Here is a 6463-nt window from a genome sequence, read left to right on the forward strand (position 1 = left end):
GGTTGCCATCAATGACAACACCTAACTAGCTGTGTAGTGTCTCTTGCCAACACTTGATGGGCCAAGAACCTTTGACAGAGGTTCTAATTGGGAAAAAGCCTTTGAGAGTCATATTATTATTTATTTATTATATAGTAGAATATATAATATGACAATAAATGACCCACTCATGGGTTCTCAAGGGTTCGACCTTTGAATTTGGGGGATGATAAGGAGATGGAGAAATGGACCAGATCGGAGCATGGATGGATCAAAATCAATTTTGATGGAGTGTCGAGAGGGAATCTGGGCACCTCGGGTGCAGGTTGTGTGGCCCGTGATGAGGAAGGGATGATCCTTTTCAAAGGGGCGTAGAAGCTACGAGATGGGACTAATAATGAAGTGGAGGTGCAGGTTGCTTTATTAGCAGTAGAATTGGCTGAGAACATGAAAATTTTAAGAGTGCACCTAGAAGGAGATTTGAAAGTGGTGATATGTGCATTTGTGAAAGTAGCTTCGTTGAGTTGGAGATTGAATAAATTTATTTCCATTATTCTGTCAAAACTTAATATTTTCTAGGATTTTCGGATCTCTCACATTAGAAGAGGGGGAAATGTGGTGGCAGATGCTTTATCCAATGTGGCATGCACATGGGATAATTGGGTGATGCATTGGTGGGGAGGTAATTATGACATAGGACAATGGCATGCTTAATTGGATTGTATGGTATGTCGGTAAATGCGATGTGGGAGAGAAGGATGCCTATTTCCCTGCCCGAGGACTTGGGCTCACTTGGAAGTGGTGAGAAATTAATGCTGATTTTTTCTGCAATGACGACAAGGATGTGGGGAATTCATTTATGAGGAGAATAGAAAATGTTTTTTCTTTCATAGTGTGTGGTGGAAGTTCCTGGTTTGAGACAAAGTTTTGCATTGGCAGTGAAAGTTGGTAGTTTGGAGACGCAAAGGAGGCAAATTTCACAATCAAAACAACCAAACTCCTATGTGCTTTCTCGAGGCCCATTTCAGAAAGAAGATTGAGGAATATGTTTCGGTCCAAGGATCCACTATTAATTCGAAGTGTGCAACTAGTTTTGGGGAAGGAATTGGAGGTAATTGGGCACTGCTATCGCACTAGGGCAGACATTTATTCTCTTATCATGGTGTGGGGGATGGAGTTAGACTCCTCGTGTGCAGATGTCAGCAGGGTGATGAAGGTAACTGTTCCAGTGGAATACCTTGACAACCTGGAATCATTGTTGGAGTGGGTTGTTCCAGGGCAAGGCTTTGATGTCTTAGAAGAAATTCGTGAGATTCACCAAGAATTAAGGGGCAGATACATCCCCTTTCTTCAACAACGATAATATGTGAAAGCCAGGTTTAGGGAGACGACAAGGAGAGGGTGAGAGGCACTCAAAATGTTTAGTCAAATCATGGAACTAGAGGAAGTGATCAGACAGGCTTGAGAGGAAGCAAGGGATATGGAGGTGGGTAGTCGAAGGCTTCATTCAAGGACATGGCACATGAAGGCGAAGGTGGCAAACGAGAAACCGACCCTAGCAATCCTCCTAGGTAACATGTAATTTGTTTTAGTTGTGTATTATGGTTAGGATTTGATTCCCGTTACTATTTTATACTATGTGGTTTTTTGACTTGGCATCAAATTATTGTTTTTTAATTAATCGATACAGTAATTTTTGGATGGGATTGTAAATTTGAATATTATTGGGATTGTGCTAGCGGTTTGGGTGGGTGGGTTTTTGTGGTTTTGGACAAGTGGCATCCTTCTGAAGATGTACTTTTCTTTCTTTATTGATAAAATCTAACATTGTCGATAAAAAAAATGATAATAAATATAAATATAATAAACAATGTTATATTATAAATATATAAATAAAATAATATATATCAAATTTACATATTATATAATATTATTAATTTATATTATACAATATAAATATAATAAAAATATATAAATATTATATACTACAATTCATATATCGAGGGTAATATTAATGTTCGATATATAGTCATCGTAAATAAATGAATCATAACTATGTGCCACTTTGTAGATGAGAACAATGTTTAACAAAGGACTATAGTGCATGTTCATCATTTATCTCTCCACTCTTTGCTCCTTAAGTTGCATCATTTGACTCCATTGCATTAATAACTAGCATACATTTCTTTTATAATCTATATAAAGTGAGTCGATAGATATCAAGGATTTATTTATTTATATTTAATTATGTTATATTATTTAAGTGGAATAATGAAAAAAAAAAAAAGCTTCAATATCTCTCGGCTTACTTTATATAGATTATAAAAGATATATATGCTAGTAGCATCTATAATTGCAACTAATTTTTTATTTATTTATAATAGATAATGGGCCGAAACCAATAAGGTGTACATACCCTACCCCCTTTGTGGGATTTCAACTCATGATCTCTATTTCAAGAGCACAAGTTCCCCACCACTAGGCCAACTCAATTTGTACATTGCAACTAATAAAAAATACATCTATGAAAAATAATAATTTTATAACATAAAAATGTTAAATCAAAATATATAAAATTTAATAATTTTTTAATTTAAATAATTTAACATTTTATTTTTTTTGTTTTAAATTATCTCTTACTATTGAAGATAAAGCCAAATTGAAACCTAACCATTATTAAACTATAATTTGAATTGGACCCTAAACTAACTCTATCTCAATAGTAATCATAATTAAATTCTAATTGCAACCTTTATTCAACCCTAACCATAATTTAAGCCTAATATTAGTTGAATCTAATTGATTTCTAAGCTTAATTGAGTCAAACTGTAACTCTAAACTCTAATTAAATCATAATCGTAGTTGATCCTAACACTAACCCTAAAGTTGTCTTTATTCATAAGGAATCCTAAGTCTAATCCAAACCGAAAATGATCTAATTTTATGTTTGATTAGGTTAAAGGTTAGGGTTCAATTTGGTTTAATGTTAAATTAGGTTTATGGGTAGGGTTCAATATGGTTTAGGGTTATGATTCAAATTTATTTAGTGTTAGGGTTAGGATTCAATTTTATTTGGGTTATAGTTTATTTTAGTTTAGTGTTAGTGTTAGGGTGAACAATTTGTTTAAGGATTAGTGTTCAATTTCATATAACTTTAAGATTATGGTTCAATTTTGTAAAGGCCAGGGTTCAATTTTATTTAGTGTTAGAGTTGGGATCATATATAAAATTAGAATTACAGTTGGGATTAAAAATTTCTAATAATGCTTATGGTTGAATTGTGTTTAGCGTTCAATTATATTTAGGGTTAATGTTCAATTTGGTTTAGTGTTCAATTTTGCAAGGTTAGGGTTCAATTTTGTATAGCATTTGGGTTATGGTTCGATTTAGTTAAGGGTTAGGGTTTAATTTGGTTTAATATTAGGGTTTGATTTGGTTAGTCTAATGAAGGTTTAGGTTTAAGGTTCAATTTGGTTTCATGTTAGGGTTAAGGTTTAATATTATAGGTAGAGTTAATTAGGCTCGTGATTAGGGTTCAATCATTCTCATTGTTTAATTAGGTTTAGGGCCATGTTTCAATTAGGTTTACTATTGGTTTAGGTTCAAAGTTGGGGTTCAATTTAGTTTAGTGAACATAGGGCTAGTATTCAATTTGGTTTAATATTCAATTAGATTTAGGCTTAGTGATCAATTTAGTTTAATATTCAATTAGTTGTAGGGGTAGGGTTCAATACATGGTTTGGCCTATTAATGGGTTGGAAAGTGTTCATCCTTTGAAACAAGAAGCTAGTCCAGGAACTTGGTCACCACCAGAGTAGGGATGGATCAAAGTAAACTTCGATGGTGCTGCTAGAGGTAATTTGGGCCCATCGAGTGCAGGGTGTGTGGAAAGAAATTATCAAGGTCAGATTATGGCTAAATGTCATCAACGTTTAGGAATGAGAACTAATAATGAAGTTGAGGTTAATGCAACTCTTTTGGTTGTTCAAATGGAAAGCAAGATGGGGGTGACGATTCTTCATTTGGCAGGAAATTCCTAGACCACAGTACATGTTATTCTAAGAGGCAAGGGTGAGAACTGGAAGCTTGATAAGGATATCCAAATTATTAAAAGACTTCTTTCCACTTTTTAGCAATACAGAGTATCTCATGTTTTGAGAAATGGTAATAAAGAGGTAGATGCACTTGTTAGTGTGGTCTTTGACCCCCGAGAAGGGGATATTAAGCTTTGTGTAGATCACCCAATTAGACCAAATAGTAGATATGACTGAATGATTAAGTGGATGAGTTTCTATATCTCGGGGAATGGGGTGGCACTCTAGGCAAATTGTCAAGGTGGCATATCTTAAATGCAAACTTAGTCGACCAAAGAATGTTTGTAGCTTGGTGTCAGAACATATATTAATGACAAGAAAGTGCATTGAAGCTAGAGCATGTGTATCCAAGTATGGCGATCTCTCCGTACACAACATGAGAGATGGCCCAATGGTTTGTTTGTGATGGTGACAAGATAAATTTGATTCTACAAAGTTGGAAGTGGAGCTCAATAAGGAAAGGGATAATTAAATGGTCATCGTCCCCATATGTTTGGAGAATTTAAGGAAACTTTTTATATATGTAGATTTTGTAGATTGTTTAATTGGAATGTTCAAGTTCTGAAACTTGTTGTGTGCCTCATTTATTATTTTGGATGAAATGTTTATGTCATAAAGCAATGTCCTTTCATAGTGAGGTGATTCACAATTGATTTCATCTTCTATCATCCAGGTGAAGACTGTGCGTTACTCTACGAGGAATCCAAGGTGTAGAGATAATGAAACCAAATTTCTCCCTTCAAACCTCCAAATCGATGGTAGCTTTTTGGGGGCACATTTTAGATGAGCACTTATCGCATGTTTCCAATTTTGGCGACCGAGATTTCTCAAACAAAATAAAATTTATATTGGGTGATGAATACCTGAATGCCAAATTTTGGTACCGCACAAATGTAGGCATTACCACGATGTTTCTGGCGTGGTGTTTTGAAATGGAGGCTAAGGAATTAGTGAATTGGTTTATAAGCAACTATGTTGGGGAGGAATGGTGCAAAGGTTTTGAGATAATTGCATGGATGACAAGGAATGGTGAAGGGTTTCTTTGCCCTAGTGGAAGCTGGCTTCATGTGAGTGAGTTCACTCACCCATTGAGGTCTTTCCTCCTTTGGAGTGCCAACTACAACAAGGATGTGTATAGGGCATTGACTTAAATTGGATTGAATGGAGTGAGAGTGTTCTTAAGAACAAGAAACACACATGCCATCAGGGTTGAGCTAGTAAAATGGGGGTTGTATGTCGAATAACCACCATCAACTCTAAAGCGTAAACATGACAGACTGAAGGGGTCAACCAAGACGAAGCTTATTTGTACCCTAATGATTAGCGAGTCTTCTCATCACAATACTACTGCGAAAAGAACTAATTCATTGGATGCTTGGGTATAACTTGCTAATGTCGAAGGGAAATCCATTAGGGAGGCAAGTTAATATGTCTTAGTTTGTTAAGAAGAAAGGTGTATCCAGAGTCAAACACTCTATTTTTTGCAAGTTGGTTGGGTTGGTGTAGGATGGGTCGATTATTGTAAATGTTGTAATAGGACTGAGTGATATGCTTTTCTGGTGTTTATGGGTATGTTTCCTGATATTTTGCAAACAATGTATTTCCTTTCATAATCAATATAAAACAATATTTACCAAAAAAAAAGGGTTCAATATGGTCTAGTGTTAAGGTTAGGATTCAATTTTGTTTATTGTTAAGGTTGGGATTTAATTAGGTTTATTATTCGATTAGATTTAGGGCTACAGTTCAATTTTGATGTAGGAGCATCCCTGGTCGATGAGCAATCTTGCATCAACCAAAAATATATTTGCTTTTTTAGTTTGTTCTTGTTCTGTGTTACTTCCAGAATTCTCTGACAGTTGTTCCTTTTCTGTTGTGGATAAGATTCTTGGCTTCTAGATGTGTTTTTTTTCCTTCATCTAGATTTCTAGTTCATTTGGACTCTTTTTCGACAAGTTATTGCTTTTGAAATGGCCGTTTCTTGGTTCCCAGAGCAATTTTGAGCTTAATGGCTAGTTGGAGATTTCTTCTCTTCCAGAGTGATTTCTTGACTTACGGATCTAATTGGCACCATGTACAATGTTCCTTGGCCCTTGGTCAACCTTCCTTGATGGTTTGCAATTCATTATTATCTTTGGCAGAGGTGATCTGCACATTTTGGGTCTTACCTATCTTACACGTTTCATTTTCTTGTTTTTGGAGAATGCGATCTTTTGTGGCCGACCCAGATGTGTTCTGGATGCTATTATTCATCATGGATATTTGTTGGTGTAAATAATTATTCATCATGGATATTATTACACTTTACTTAAGTTAACTTAGGATAATGCATCTCATCGTAGTTTGGATATGAGACACTTAGGGAAGTGTGCACATAGGGATGTAGCTTG

Source organism: Cryptomeria japonica, chromosome 9, assembly GCF_030272615.1.
Source record: "Cryptomeria japonica chromosome 9, Sugi_1.0, whole genome shotgun sequence".
Taxonomy (NCBI): Eukaryota; Viridiplantae; Streptophyta; class Pinopsida; order Cupressales; family Cupressaceae; genus Cryptomeria; species Cryptomeria japonica.